Source organism: Mustela nigripes, chromosome 4, assembly GCF_022355385.1.
Source record: "Mustela nigripes isolate SB6536 chromosome 4, MUSNIG.SB6536, whole genome shotgun sequence".
NCBI lineage: Eukaryota > Metazoa > Chordata > Mammalia > Carnivora > Mustelidae > Mustela > Mustela nigripes.
This window is the reverse complement of record NC_081560.1, coordinates 183786014-183803156: the sequence shown is the minus strand read 5'-3', so window position 1 is coordinate 183803156 and position 17143 is coordinate 183786014.

Genomic DNA, 17143 nt, shown 5'->3' with positions numbered 1-17143 from the left:
CCAAGGAGCAATTGTAGGGTAGAAGAGAGAAGGCCCGAGGGCCCCACACTGTGAGCTCAGGCTCTCCTCAGCAGACGCCTGGCCTGAGCGGAGGCCCGCACAGCCCTGCTGGTCCTTCCGAAAATTCACCCAGACCAGGTGCTTCCTTCCAGACCACGGAGGACAGGCCATGCTCTTTGGGGACAAGCCCCAGAACAGCGGCTCATTGTGCCAGGGAAGAGACGGGGCCATGTGGCCGGGGTGCGGGGCCGCCTCCGAGGTCAGAGGGAAGTGGCCGGGGGAACGGTAGGGAGAGCTCCATGCAGAAAATCACAGGGAGGAAACGATTCTTTGTCCCTTCACAAAGTGGCCGTTGGGAAGCGCGTGATTGGCTTCTCACCGGAGCGTGGCCGGGTCCTGTCCAGGGTCAGTCCTCCGAGCCCAGCCGACTCCAGGGGGCCCGGTGGCCTCTCCAGAGCTCTGGGCGTGGGCTGAGCCAGGAAGCACTCACAGCGCAACTGGTGCCGGCCACCTCCGCGCTGGGGCTCCCTTTCCTCATCTGTCCCCGCTCCGTGACACCTGTGAACTGAGGCCCAAAGCAGCCCTATCCCCTCACGGACAGGCAGGAACTGAATCAGTGACTCAGCCCAGACTCTGGATTCACATCTGGCTCCTGCAGCTGCCCAGGATCCCAGCAAGTGACTTCCTCCCGGCGTCCCAGGGTCCCCACCTGTCACGGGGACGGCCGGCCGTGCTTCTCTTCCCTGCTGTCTGCAGCATTCAGGGAGGGGGCGCGTGGGGCGCTCACGACGGGGCCACTGCGACTCGCACCGCTGTCTGTCTCAGCGTTCCGTGTGCCGGGGAGCACCAGCGGCACCGGGCACGGCACGGGGCTCCCATCTGGAGCAAAAGAAACGCTGGGCTCCCTATCCGGGCCCACAGAAGTGTTGCAGCCCTGCCGCTCCACGAACTGCTCTAAGTCCCTTCCGCCCTGGGCCTCCTGGACATCGGCTTTCCATCTTTTCTCTTTTCCTTTTTTGTTTTTCTCATTTATTTGAAAAGCAGGGGTACAGAGGGGGAGGGAGAGGGACAAGCAGACTCTGTGGGAGAGCAGAGCCCAAGGCGGGGCTCATCCCAAGACCATGGGATCATGACCTGAGCCATAATCCAGAGTTAGCCGCTCAACCGACTGAGCCCCCCCAACCCTGGGCGCCCCCACTTCCCGCCTTTAAAACACACAGGGGGGCGCCGACAGAGGACGTGGTCTCTCCTGCATCTGAAACTCACACTCAGGAGACGGGAGCCTCGCAGGCCACATCCACGGGCGCCAGGACGGACCCCCTCCGTGTTCGGCTGCCCTTCACCCTGTTCACACGCTGCTTCTAAGGCCCTGACACGCCGGCCTCCTAGGGCTGCGCGGTGCCCTCCCCAGCGAGAGGTGGAGAGTCTTCGAGAAGAGACTCCTCTTGGCGCAAGTGAGATGCAGCCACCACCATTAACTAGGACAGACACCCCCGTGCGTGGCTCGGCCGGGGGCGCGCATTCGCGGAGCCGGTAATTAGAGGGGAAAAAATATCCTTCAGGCAGCTTGGCTGCTGAAAACCATTTTCATTGAAAATATACATTTTGTAATTGTAAATGGAAAGATTACCTGTAATAGCGGTAACAGACCCATTTCCTAATAAGATGAACACCATAGCTGATGAACGAGGCATCTGTATATAGCTACGTACACCATTTCTGTACCGCAGGCTGCCAATTTGTTTCAGCCGCGAAAAGCGTGATTTAGTGTTTGTAGCATTACCATCTGTTGTCGTTATTACAGAAATTATATATAAACCAGTTAGTAAACACTTTGCCGAGTTGTCTGTTGTTTTGATAATCACCCATAATAACATCTAGCATCAATATGGTCTTTAAACCCGATTTGGGAGTTAATGGAATAAGAGGAGGCAGTCTGTATATGCACCGGGGTAATGTCATTAGGAATGTTTGTGAAGAACAAATTAAATCAGTTGTAAATTGTGCTCTCAAGTCAGCCAGAAAACCAGTCTTGTTCAGGAGAAGGGATTTCTATTTTAACCTCGTGCAGAAAATGCACTTACGCAGATTAAAATAAAATAGGGACTTTGCCGATGGATGGAAGTGGTAATTGCTCGCGCCTTAATGGCTTCCTGTTGGCTGTGTCACGCAGTGGGCACAGCTATTTTAAAAGTTAACCGGCACTCGGGGTCATACTTTCACTGATTCAGTCATTAAACTAGGCTAGACATGTCACTAAATGGCTGATTATTCAAATGATGAGCCTGCTCCATGGGTCCCCAGTGTCGTCTTTTGAACATGGGGATTTTCAGGGGAAGTTCTCATGAAATCAACAGGAGATGGATTCAAGTATAAGTCAATGGTAGCACAGGGCTGGGGCCTGGCCCAGGTGGGGCGGCCGAGGGATGCCCGCCGGCTTTCTCAGACAGGTCGGGGCGGGCCGGCAGCCACAGCGGCTCAACCGGGTTGCCTAGACCTCTCCCAGGTTCCTGGAGAAGACTCTTACTTCTGGATGTGTCCAAAGGAGAGCCATGTTTTGATAAAGAAATGCCAAGGGGGGGTGGAAGCAGACAGAGGTGGTACCGAGAACCTGTAATTCCACTGACAAGCCATTCATTCATTCACCAACATTCTGGCTCGCCCAGCTACATTACCAGGAGGCAGTGGTACTGACGGGGAGGGGGCTGGATCGCAGGTCAGCCTCCAGAGCCTCTGCTCCTTACAGAAACACGGTACTACTTCTTGCTTAGCACAGTTCAAGACCTTCCACTTGTACATCCTCATGATATCCCTGAAAAAATTACTAATACCCCCATCTTACAGGTAAGCAGACGGAGGCTTGAAAGGAATCAGGCTTTCCTGTGTGAGATCACACAGCTGGCAAGAGGCCCATTTGAGATCAGAATGCAGGTCTCAGGGAGGATGGAAATCCTGCCATGGCACCGAGCTGTTGAGCAGATGGGACCAAAATGGACATTTTCCAAGGCACTCGGAAGTCAAGAATATTTGAAAAAAAAAAAAGGAAGTCAAGAACCTCCCCATATGGGGGTGGGGGCCGAGGAGGACAGGGAGGATGGCGTGTCCAGTCTGGTGACCATGGAGCTAGTGTGACTGGCAGCTGCAGAAGGCGGCCTTGTGGCAAGCTGGGGAGAGAGGCGACGAAGGCCTCTGAGAAGGGCGAGTCCTGACATGGCGCCCAACAGGAGCTGGAAATGGCTGCCCAGGCCATAGGACAGGCTGAGCCGTCGAAAGGTCTGGCCAGATGCCAAGGCTCTGGACACATGTAGCTGGGAGCACAGAGCCTGATGCAATGCTTTCTGAAGAGCAGACACCCTTAAGACAACCGGCCATCCTGAAGATGGTTTTCAGTGGCCCACATTAGACACTCACTTGCTTTTAAAAAAATATTTCTTAGCTAAAATATAAACAGCACATGATAGCTCTACTACAAAATCAGTTTGGTTCTAACAAAAATTTTTTAGAAGGAGCTAAGTACAAATAGACTATTTTTAAAAGCTTAAACAGACAGCAATAAGGTGACAGAGAGACCTGGCAACAATCAGAAGGAGAATAACTCAAGTTTGCCCTCTGGAGTCGGGACAACCTTGGTTCAAATTCCTGAGTGATCTGGGGTCGGTCTTGCCCTCTCCCAGCTGATTTCATGGTGTACAACACAGGGCTGACGAGGACAGTTAGAGCCATCAGAATGCCTGGAAATGCTCACCTCTGGGGCTGGTACGAAAACAAAGGGGCCCAGTCCTTTCTTCCAAGGAGCACCCAAAAGCTACCAGCTCACCACACACTGCCCTGGGTTGGGGCATATTCACTCCACAGTCGCAGCATCTGAACACACCAAGAAGCCAAGCCCACCAGGGGCCACTATCTAATCAATGCAGGTCTCACCCCAGGGACATCAGGGTCCCTGGGGCCACACCTGGCCACTGGATGTTCTAGTCCAAGCCTCCACTAGGTATTCTAGTCCGAACCTCAGTGTTTTTGGTTTTTGTTTGTTCTAATAAATGAGGGCTCCAAGGTCTAGAAAAGTCTGGTCATCTGTTTAAGATCACACAGCAAATTAATGCCAGAACCAAGATGAGATGTCCCTTGGTGAGCACTCCTGTCCCTACATCACACTGAATCATCACAACCAGACTCCGAGGACCATCACTCTCATCCTCACATTCTACACAAAGAGGCTGAGGCACAGAAAGGGAGAAGCACTGGTCCGTAGCCACACAGCGAGGACCTTGCAACAGCCAGAACAGCCAAGCAGTCTGATCCCAGATGAAAAGCCACCACAGGTGGGCAAACTGTGCTCGGAGGGCCAAATCCCGTCTGCTGATGGTTTTGTAATGGCTGGTTTGGTGAGAATACTTTTTACAAAAAAAAAAAAATTAAAAGCAGAATGTTTTGTGACATGTTAAAAATCACATGAAATTCAAATTTTCATGTCCACAGATTAAGTTTTATTGAGACACAGCCACATTCACTCATTTATGTATGGCCCATGTCTGCTTTTGTGCTAAAACGGCAGAGCTGAGGGGCCACGGAGGCCAGGGGACCCATAAAGCTTGAGATATTTCCCATCTGGCCCTTTGCAGAGAAAGTTCGCCGACTCTACCTCCCATACGCCTTCACTATAGGACCTTAGGAGTTCTGTAAAGGAGGTTGAGAAAGGAAGGCTCTTGTCTCCAGGGTATCACGGCAGGAGAATAAACAAAGAGTGAGGAGAAAAAGGAAAGGAGGAACAAAAGCAAGAAAGAAAACAAAAGAACCGTGGAGGGAAAAAAAGAGCTACCAGCGTTGACCAGCCCAGAAGGCTGGTTGTGGACATGCTGCTCCTCACACCCAAGGTCACAAAGGGAAAAGGGAAGAGACATCTCGGCTTTGGAAATACCTCCCACCGCACCCCGCCCCGGCTGGGCCCAGGGTGATCATGGGGCGGAAATCCACACCCAAGGGACACCAGGAAGGAATACCACTGAGACCCGCAAGCCCTGTAGAAATACTTTAGGTGCTCGAGTATTTTTCATAAATTCATGTAATTATTTTAATTAAAAATCTTTAAAATATTAATGGGGGAGGGGGAGCCAAAGCAGAGTTAATTACAGCAGCTCCGCTTGCCATGTGTACCTGAGACTCCGGCAGCTTGTCCGGGGGGTTATAACTCAACCAAAGAAACCGGCCGCAGGCTGAAGCCTGACATGCAAGTCTGCAGGGTGGGAATTCATTGTTTAATTGATCTGAATATTCCAGGCCTCTGCGTGCAGGGGGAAAGAAATCACAGGTTGTCATTCCAGGGAGGGCCAGCCTACAGACACCTGCCTTTCTGTGGGTCCCCAGTTACCACCGCCCCTATTAAAACCCCACCAGCCACCATTACAGTTCAAAAACATATACGGATGTGTGCTTTGCACCGACAGGTTCTAAGTACCTTACTTAAGCTCTTAAATTCATGCCTAAGTTTCCCCGCAAATGAGTTTCATTAATCTGGAAAGGAGAGGTTTTTGCCTGTTCGTGTGAATGTGTTTTAAAATCAGCCTTTTCGGCTCTGGTACCTTCAGCACACAAGCAGCGGCGATCGCAGGCTGACGTTCCCTCGGCTGAAACCCGGTCATTACACCAACTTCACTATTAGGGGGAATATCTGGCTGGAAAATGCATTTTATCCCTGAAGAATATGCCATATTAGTGAGAAAATTACTCTAAATGGGAACAAAGCTGACAACTGCTGCTTGCAGACTAATGGCCTAGTGTATATATCGTACCCAAAAAGCATGTCATCACCCGGCTGTTGAGCAAATCACTGGCGTGAGATTCTGGTCGGCAGAAATGGGACATTACGGATGTCGGAAAGGTTTTAGGGATTTTGGTGGGTTTCCTCCCTCCTCCTCGTATTAAAGCCCGCGGACTTGGTGTCCCATAACCCGAAATCCAGGGGAGCGTGGTGCTGTGACTGTCCCTGCCGTGGCTGCCAGCGGGGTAGAAATGCCCCCTATTCTTGCTTCTCCAGGGGATTAGTCAGGAGCCGGTTAATGCAAAACCGCGTCCTGTGAATGGCCGAGGATTTCCTTACCCACTGCAGAGATGTTCAACTCAACCTCTTTAGGGACTCGGAGGATGCCCGGAGCCCCAGGGACGGCACGCGATGATGGGGGCAACGACCCTTTAGTCAAGGGAGAAAAACCACATCGCGGTAAATGCAGTGGCGAAGAGGAGGGAAGGAACTAGGACCGCAAGAAGGCTTCCAGATCAAAATGGGAACACTGTAACAAGAAAAAAATACATGTTGGTTTCATTTCCAAGCCTGATAGTATCTTCCTCATGAGAACGGATTCAAATTTAGGGCCCGCTTTCTGTTCCTATTAAACAGGAAGTGGTACGGTTTTAATAAAGTCCAAGAAGACTCATTAGTAGAATGTGTCTTCCATCCGCCTGCGAAGTGGGAGTCAGGTTGGGGATGGAGATCATTCACAGAGAGGGCCCCCCAGCGCTCTGTGTCTCTGGAAGCCGGGTCTGCAAGCTGTGCGGATTTCACTCATTCGTGGCATTTAGGGAATCAAACGAGCCAAGAAAAAAAGAGATAAACCAAGAAACAAGCTCTTCACTCTTCAGAGAACGACCTGAGGGTGACCAGAGTGGGGTGGGGGCAGGGGACATGGGAGTTAAATAAATCTGGATGGAGATTAAGAGGACACTTATCTTGACAAGCACCGGGGGATGTATGGAAATGCTGAATCACTGTACAGTACCCCGGAAACTTCTACGACACTGGATGTAAAAGGTACTGGGATTAAAATTCAAAAATAAAAGGAAAGGGAAGAGGAGAGGAGAAGGGAGGAGAGGAAAGAAAAAAGGAAAAAGGATAAAGAATAAAGGATAAAGGAAAAAGGAAGGAACACAGAAATTTGGACTGGTGACGCTCACGAACCATGGGATGGTTTTCTAGCACCTGAAATACCCACACATTGAACTAAAAAGACAGGTAAGTGACCTGGAGCAAAAGCCAAGGAACAGAGCCGTCACCCTGCACGGTGCAGGGCGAGAGGGCCCCAGCCACTACCCAAAGTCCCCATAATGGGCCCCTCACCCAGGAACACCTGCCACCTCCAGGAAAGTACCAGTTCTGTTCCTTCTACTGCAGTGCACCCTTGGGTGCCAAAAACAAGCATTTGGCCTGCATCTGCCTGAGAATATAGATATCCATCAGACTCTTCAAGTTCAAAGCTCCACACCCTTCTCATCACGTAAAGAACACATTCATTCTGTTGGAAGAGCTCAAGTCGCCAACAGGTCTTAAGAACCGTGTTTGTGATCATGTGGGATTCAAGGGAACAGCAAGTTTGTGATGAGATCATCACTCCACTCCACTTCTTGAGCTCCGACTATGAGGAAGTCCCTGTTCCAGGCACAGTAAAGCCTAAAGAGCATGTAGAGGAAGAAGATTCTACAGAAGATAATGAGTAACGCGAAGCAATACATCATAGGATACTCGAGCTGAAGCAAGGTTGGGGCCGTGTCACCCGATGCACCCATTTTACACAAGGGGGGTTAGATCCAAAGAACAGAAACGGCTTGCCTGGCCTGTGGCTGAAGCAGAGCCACAACTGTTTCATTGATCACATATTTATTATATTATATAAAACCAATACAATTATTACTGGGGGCCATGTATGCATTCAATTTCCACACAGTCTTTGACACCAATTCCCCCAATTTACAGGTGAGGAAACAGGCTCAGAGGGTTGTCATTGTCCAAGGCCACGCAATTAGCCACAGAGCCCCCCAGAATCCAACCCAGCCCCATCTGAGCTATGGTTCTCATCTGTGAGCTCTGCAAAATAAAAGCAGGAAGTGTCTCCCATGCTCCCATCTGCTTGAGAAATGTCAGGGCATCCTTAGAGACGCACGGAGCTGACCCTGCCTTCTGCATAGCTCCCTCACCCCCGACCCCTGCCGCCAATGCTCTACTCTCTGCGGGCTTCCCCGGGCAGCCTCCATCCCACGCTGCCGGATCCCTGTCTCCGTCTGTGCCCCATCCCAGGTCCGGCCTCCTGCACCCCCGGCCTGCAGCACAGGGCTTGGCACGAGCAGGCACCCAGAAAACATCAGCTGAATGAATTCAAGGAATCCAGCCTCCCCTAACCCCACTGCCACTCCCTTCTGGTGGCCCGGAGCTGACTCTGCCTTCAGGCCCAGCCAGATCTCCCGCCCACACGGCACCCCAGCAGGTGTGGGGTCGACACAAGCCGCCCAGTTTCCTCCTGCCCGTGGCCTTTCAGGGGACGCAGCTATTATCCCACGTCCTTCCGACACAGGCACACAGTCACGAGAAAGCAAACCCCCTCCTCCAGGAGACTTTTCTTGTCCCCTACCTCTCCTCTCCCTGGAGCCCACCCCCTCCTTCCCAGCCTCTCGTAGACAGCCGTGTTGGCCCTCACTCTCTACCTGTTTTCATTCTGAATGGGGAAGAAGGAGACCCCACGGAGGGAGGAAGGGGCTCTCTGGTGGGCGTGGCTGGCACACCTGCCAAACACTCAGATGGCCTTCCCCGAGTTCATCGTCTGAATACACTGCTGCACATGCATCGTGCTCTGACCTTGAGCGGCGTTACCAAATTACCATTGTTATCCGGACTTCAGCAAGTTCCCAGAAAGGCAGGGCTGGGTTGGGGGGGGTGGGGACGGTGGTAGTGCTTAGCAAGCAGGAAATACCATCCTGTCACTTCATGAAACCCAACCAGTTAATAAAAGCAATTTAATGTCACAACTTGGATCTGCTGAATGCTTAAAAAGTTTTAGAAGACAAAGTTTTAGAAAAAATAAATTATTCGTGATTTTTTCAAGAAACCAAATGCTGTTATTCTCAGTTGTGATAAATCTTCTCCTAAAAATTCCAGCAGATTCGGAGCAAATACTGGAAAGCATACTGTCATCAACGATGGGCAGACTGAAAGCTTCTAAAAATATAAAATCCTAATATCATTGTCTCACCAATTTGTTCAAGCATTGAAATATAATAAAAATATGGACACCCCAACTACTGAAAGTATAATTGATCCCTTTATTTATTTATTTATATTGGTAATCCAGGACCGAGTTTCAAACTCGTCATTCCTCTAGTTCTCCATTGCTAAGACCACAAAATCCCACGTCTGGAGTTTTTCTAAAAGCTCCTGTCCACTGAATGCCTACATGTGCCAGCCTTGGTTTTGGTCACTGAATCAGTAGTGTTTGATGTAATCACCCAAAGTCCCAAAAGGAAAGGATCATAGGCCGATTCTGCAGACGCTGAAGCCGGGTTCAAGTTAAACAACCTGTCCAGGTGTACGCAGCTTGATGGGGTCAGGGGCAGGGTCCTAATGCAGGTCTGTCTACACACCTTCCAATCCACCTCTGTCAGCTTAGAATATGCTGGGGCTTGGGGTGAACCCTTACCAATCCTCATGTATCCCGGGATATTAATTTTTTTTCTACTGTGGCGGGAGTGGTGTTTAGTTTTACTAAGCCCTCAATCAGGCTGCCAGTCTCTTCCGCTCATGACTTCCTGTTCTCACTTCTTCTGTCTGTCTCAGGGCTCCAAAGAAGAATGGCCTGAACTTTCTGGTTTTTAAGACTCTGGGTAAACAGGCTAAGGTCACGGCCACCTACTGGAGACATGAAACATGGAGAAACCAAAGATAATCCCATGTACTTATGGTAACTTCCTAAGACTTCACTCCCCTACCAGATCACTGGGCCAAACCCCAGCCTCCTGACCTGAGCAGCCCAGCGAGAACCCACAGCAGCAGCAGAAATGATGAAGCAGTTACTGTACAAACATGAGCAAGAAGGGCCGATCCCAGCAGGGTTTGGGCTCTGCACCCAGCACGGCGTATGCTTCAGCTATTTGCACACTTGCATGCTTTCTAAAAAATAAAATCTTTTTTAAAAAAATAAATATAATGGCCAAAGTAAAAAAAAAAAAAAAAAAAAAAAAAAAAAAAAACACAAGTTGAAAAACTGAGACTAGGACTGTCTGCCTAGGAGATCGGTTCTTAAAATCTCAAAGATAGTAGCGCTACATGCTGAAGACGGTGTGATACACGTTTATACTTTGTTTGTGGGAACATAAATTAAAATACCTCTTTTAGAAAATAATTGAGGGATGCATATAAGAACCTTAAAAATGCTCACCCTCTCAATCAATTATTCCCTTGGGGTCTGTCACCCAACCAAAGAATCTAAAGTTTTAAAGAACCTTTGTTTACTACATTGTTTAGTGAAATAGCAACATATAAATACGAAACATCAAACAACCCCATGCCACAAGAATAAAGAATCAAGAAATATGTGAGACATATATATATAAAACAGAATAGGATTAAAATAGGAGGCAACCATGAAAACTTGTTCCTGTAAAATTGTGATTCAATAACAGGGACAGACCCTAATTGTAGTATTTGAATTTCTTATTTTAATTTCTGAAGAAAGAAAGGGAAGGAAGGAAGGAAGAGGGGCACCAGGGTGGCTCATTCGGGTGAGCGCCCAACTCCTGACTTTGGCTCAGGTCATAATCTCAGGTTCCTAAGACTGAGCCCCACGTCAGAGTCCCCACTGCACACAGTCTGCTTGGGATTCTCTCTCTCTCTCTCTCCCTGTGCCCCTCCCACTCATATTCTCTCATAAATAGATAAATAAACAAATAAATAAATAAAATCTTTTTTTAAAAAGGAAAGGGAAAAATCCCTATTTCTCACTTTAGCAGAAGAATGAATCCAAACCCATCCTTGGCCTCTCAGCCAGCAGACTGACTCGCTAAATCCGGCCCCAACGGCCACGTTGACTGGAGCCCATACTGAGGAGTTAGGCCCAGAGGTCACCATGATGTCACCCGGGCCTAACACTGCCCCAGCTTATTTTGCTTTAAAAAAATTCTTATGACTGCAGCAGATCAAAGTGTATTCCTCTCTGAATAAAGGCAGTGTTACGTACTGAGCAGTCAAGAGTGTGGACACCGGGGCTTACCTCCCGTAACCCTATCGCGCGCGCGCGCGCGCGCGCGCACACACACACACACACACACACACAGTCTGATGAGTGGAAGTCAGGATTTGGCTTCTCGAAACTTCAAAATCATCACTTAAAAGAGAGGCCCCTCCCTCTGGGCACTGATCTGAGTACTAAAGGTTATTGGGCCACACAGAGCACTCGGCATGAGGCCTCTGGGCAGCCTACCATAAACACCGGCTAGCAGGAGGGAATCCCTGTCCCGGAAAGCTGCATAAGGGCATCCAAGAGAAGGTGGTCAGCAGCCCCCAGTCCATCAGCACATTCCGGAAGGCCTGGCTTCTCAGTACCTTAAGTAAGAGGCCAGGATAACCCAGCAGCCAGATAATTTAGCATCCAAACCAGCAATAGTTGGAAGTGTGAAAACAGCACTGTTTATATTAAGGCAGGGACAACTATAGTAAAATGGGACCATCCAAGACAGACTGAGACAGTGTGCTCACCCTGACAAAAACAGTAGCTCCTGCATGCCCGAGAATGTTCTGGAAACACTGCACATTGTGGCCTTCTAAGTTTCGTACTGAGGGGTTGAGAGTTAACCATTTCCTACTCCCTCTCAGAACAAGAGCCCAGATGACAGGAGATACAGGAGACACAGGGGACTCAGCTGAGGTATAATCTGCATACAGTGAACGAAACCTCTATTAAGTATACTGCTGAAAGAAATCCGATAAATGTACACACCCAAATCACCATCATGAAAATCAAAATGTGGAACATTGTCATCCACCCCAAAAGTTTCCTCTTATCACTTTGCAGTCTGTCCCCACACCAAGTCCCAGCCCCAAGCGACAACGGCTCTGCTGTCTGTCACTATAGATTAGTTCTGCCTATTCCACAAGTTCATATAAATAGAATCATACATCAGGTTCTCTCCCGTGTCTGGCTTCCTTTGTCCGGCATCATGTATCTGTAGGTCATTTCTTTTGACTGCTGGATGGACTCCTTTGCCTGGATAAGCACAGTTGGTAAATCCATTCACCTCTGGAGCGTATTCAAGGCTATTATAAATAAAGCTTCTATGAATATTCTTGTATGTGTCTCCTTGCATACAAGAAATGTTTTCATTCCTTTTGCACAAATGCCTAGGAGTGGAATTTGGGATCATATGACAAGGTATGTTTACTTTGTGAAGAAACTTTCAAGATGTTTTATAAAGTGGTCTTCACTCCCACCAGGAATGTGTGAGAGTTCCAGTGGCTTCCACATTCTTACCGATACTTAATATTGTCAGTCTTTTCAATTTCAGCCACTTGAGCAATTGCGTAGGGTATCTCATGGTTTCATTTGGCATTTTCCTGGTGACTACTGATGTGAAGCTTCTCTCAGGCACTTATGGACCATTCACATATCTTCTTTTGCCAAATCTTTTAAGGGGCACTGGGTGTTCAGTTGGTTAAGCATCTGACTTTGGCTAAAGTTAGCATGATCTCAGGGTCCCGGGACAGAGGCCCACATTGGGCTCCCTGCTGAGTGGGGAGTCTGCTTGTCCCTCTCCCTCTGCCCTTCCCCCCCAAGCTTGTGCTTATTTTCTCTCTTTCTCAAATAAATAAAATCTTTTAAAAAGTTAAGTTGCTTCTCATTGAGCTGTAGGATTTCTCTGTATATTTTAAATATAATATATTTTTCAAATATATACATATATATTGCAAATATTTTATGTCTGGGACTTGTCTATCCATTTTCCTTTTTTTTGTTTAATTTATTCATTTATTTGAAAGACAGAGATCACAAGTAGGCAGAGAGACAGGCAGAGAGAGAGGAGGAAGCAGGCTCCCCGCTGAGCAGAGAGCCCAGTGTAGGGCTTGATCCCAGGATCCTGGGATCATGACCTGAGCCAACGGCAGAGGCCTAACCCACTGAGCCACCCAGGAGCCCCATGTCTATCCATTTTCTTAATGACATCCTTCAAAGATTATAAATAAAGCTTTAAATGTTAATGAGTTTCAATTTACCAATTTTTTTTTATGGTTTATGTTTTTGTGGCCTAACAAACTTGGCCTACTCCCAAATCACAAAGATCTTCTTGTATTTTTTTTCTAGAAGTTTTAAAGTTTTAACCCTCATATTTAGATCCATGATTCATCTTAATATTTGTTGTGGTATGAGTCAGGACCAAAGTTCATTTTTTTCTCCCACAAGGATATAGTTTTCCAACACCATTTATTGTAAAAGACTATCCTTACCCTGCTGAATTATTTTGGCATCTTTGTCAAATATCAGTTGTCCAGAGATATATGGGTATACTTCTGTACTCTCTATTTTGTTCCACTGATCTATATTTCTATACTTATGCTGATTGTATACATACCTATTTACTACAGGCTTACAGTAAGTCTTAAAATGAAATAATGTAAATTCTCCAACTTTGTTTTTTTTTATTATTATATTTGGTTTGTCAATTACTACCCCCCCCCCCAAAAAAAAAGCCATGAGCTATTTGACTATGATTTCACTGAATCAACAGATTTATTTATTTGGGGAAGAACTGACATCATAACAATACTGACTTTTCCTATCCATGAGCATGGTATGTCTTTTCATTTATTTAGAATATCCTTAATTTCTCAGTAACATCCTGAGCTTTTCAGTAAACACATGTACTTTATATTTGCCCCTAAACATTTAGTGTTTTTACGCCATGAGAAAGGTATTTTTATTTAATTTTTCAACTGTTCATTGCTACTGTATAAAAATCTATTGACTTTTTTTTAAGGTTTTATTTATTTATTTGACAGGCAGAGATCACAAGTAGGCAGAGAAGCAGGCAGAGAGAGGGAGGAAGGGAAGCAGGTTCCCTGCTGAGCAGAGAGCCTGATGCAGGGCCGATCCCAGGACCCTGAGACCATGACCTGAGCTGAAAGCAGAGGCTTAGCCCACTGAGTCACCCAGGCGCCCCAAAAATCTATTGACTTTTTAATACTGACTTGTATCTACACTTTACTATGAGTTTTAGTAAACTTTTTGTCAATTTCCTAGGATTTTCTACATAAGAATCATATTAATAAAGATGGTTTTACTTCCTCCTTTTCACTCTGATGCTTTTTATTTCTTTTTCTTGTCTTATTGTACTGGCTAAGACCTCCATTACAAGGCTGAATAGGAATGGTGAGAGCAAACATCCTTGTTCTTTCCTAATCTTAAAAGAAAGGTAGCCAGTCTTCCACCACTATGTATGATATCCAGCGTAGATTTTTCAATAGATACCCTTTAATAAACTGAAGACTTTTCCTTCTGTCCCTAGTTAGTCTTGAGGGTTTTTTTTTTTTTTAATCATAAATGGGTGACTTTTCAAATATTCTTTTCCACATAAACTGAAATAATCATACGGTTCTTCTACTTTATTCCTCCAACAGGTTATTTACCTTGGTTGATTTTTATTTTTTTCCAAGTTTTATTTAATTTCCAGTTGGCTAACAGTATAATATTCATTCCAGGTGGGGGCAGCTGGGTGGCTCAGTTGGTTGAGCCTCTGTTTTCAGCTCAGGTCATGATCCCGGGGTCAGGGGACTGAGCCCCACATTGGGCTCCCTGCTCAGCAGGAAGCCTGCTTCTCCCTCTGCCTCTCCCCGTGCTTGTGTTTCCTCTCTCTTTGTCTCTCTCTGTCAAACAAATAATAATAATAAAATTATATTCATTCCAGGTGCAGTATTTAGTGATTCATCACTTACATACAACACCAGTGCTCAACCTAAGTGCCTTCCTTAATGCCCATCACCTGTGTAACCCATCTCCCCACTCTCCTCTCCTCCAATAATCATCAGTTTGTTCTCTGTAGTTAAGAATCTATTTTTTTGTTTGTCTCTCTATTTGTTTTGCTTCTTAAACTCCACATATGAGTGAAATCGTATGGTATTTGTCTTTCTCTGACAGATTTATTTCTCTTAGCATTATAGTCTCTAGCTCCATCCACATCAGTGTAAATGGCAAAATATCATTTGGTGAGAGCCTTCTCCAGAAGACCAGCACAGGCCCCTATCTACACTATGCACATTGGTTGGTTATAATTTTAAACTAGACTTATATTACTGGTAGGAATCATTTGATCATGATGTATTATCCTTTTGTGTTTTTTTGTATTGCTGAATTCAATTTGCTACTGTTTTGTAAGGATTTTTGCATCTCTATTCATGAAATTTATCAAACTGTGGTTTGGTTTGTTTTATATACTGTCCTTGGTTTTGAATTTGGGTAACACCGACCTCATAAGGGATCAATTTGGATAACTGAGAGTGGTAAGGGCAGAAACAGGGTTGGGGGAAAAAAGATGAAATGAGCACATTTGTAAGATGAGACCTCCAACTGAACGGCCACATATGAATAAAAACTTTACCAGTTTTAGTTACAAGTTCAATTGGAGTTTTAAAAAAATATATCAGACTCTTTTTACTTACAAACAAACAAACAAAACTGCATCCAGAAAAGGGAAGCAATAATTACCCCCTCCTCTAAGACAGCTGAGACTCTCCAAGGTCCATGGTTCAGTTCTGTACAACACCATATAAGACAGACTGAGCTGGATGCCAGGGTACCACCATCAGGATGATAAGGTGCTCTGAAATTATGGAAGGACTGGAAATGTTTCCCATCGTGAAAAGCAAAAGAGTGGGAGGAAGGACACACTGGTGTCTTCAGGGAAAGCAGGACAGACTGGTTGTCTTTAGTTTGTGAAGGGCTGTCACAAGGGGAGGAATTAAACTTGTTTCCTATGGCCCCAGAGGGTAGAACAAGTGACAATGGGTAGGTATTGGGTTTCAGTCCACCATAATGATTTTGTAACAAGTACAGCAACCTCAAAATTTGGTCTTGGACATAGTAAGTTTCCCTCCACTGCCTGTGACCAAGGGGAGGTTGCACCACCACTGAGAAAAGAGTGCGGAAAGATGCTGTACAAGGGATTTGAATCTGCTTTGGCTAAATCCTTCACACAGTGCCCCTGTCCTGTTCCACTCTGCCTGCCAGTTGCCCCTTGAACAAAAACTCTTCTGTGTAGCTTCTATACTGTAGTCCAAAGAAAGAAATGGCCAAAATCCTTACAGCGATCGTTGCCAAACACCAGGACTTGATAAATTTGGGGTGCATTTTTAAAAACAGAAAAATTCAGTCGTTTCTTAATGAAGATTTACTCAATTGAAGGATTCTCCTTTATGCCATGACTATATCTTTACCACTTCCTTTTGTATTTTGTTTTTGTTTTTGTTTTATGGAATGGTCATGGTGGTAGATGATCTTGTTTTTATGTCTTTGCCCAACAAAATTAAAAACTGGCAACTCTATCTCGAAACTTCTCTTTTTCTTTTTTAAACAGGTAGTGCTTTGTGAAATGCAAAGTCTGTAGCAGTCCACTCAGCCCAGTCACCATAGGACCTCGTCCTTGGATCAACTGTATTTATCCAGGCCAGATTTTCTTAAAGTGGAGAAAAGAGGAGTTAAGCCCCTTTATGTCTAGATTTTAACATGCCTATGAAATACCTAAAACTGGGAATAGCTTACATAGATTTTATCAGGCCCTCAAAAGTGACCAAGCTCTGATTTAGTCTGAGGATATTAAAATTAGGTTTTTAAAATGGGTGGTTGAGTGACCGGGCTGTAATGACCTTTATCCCAACCCTACAATTTCATGCCTCGGGTTTTTAAGGCCCCATGCATGGAAGGTTCTTGGGGCATGGATAATCATCTAAGCTCACTTACAGGGCCCTTCATAGCCAGAAAAAATTCATGAAGACAGAACCCAAGGGTGTAGGGAAAATTCATGCAAGATCCCTCTAACGTCACCATTTTACTTACCATTATCCCTGAATACTCCAAATTCCAATGAAATCTCGTAAGTTTCTAAAGCAAATGAACGCATTCCAAAATAGAAATTCTTGGGACACCTGGGTGGCTCAGTCAGTTAAGCATCAGACTCTTGACCTCAGCTTGGGTCTGATCATGGTCATGAGTTCAAGCCCTACATCTGGGTTCCATGTTGGATGAGGAGCCTACTTAAAAAATAAATAAGAAAGAAACAAAGAAAGAAAGGGAAAGAAAGAAAGAAAGAAAGAAAGAAAGAAAGAAAGAAAGAAAGAAAGAAA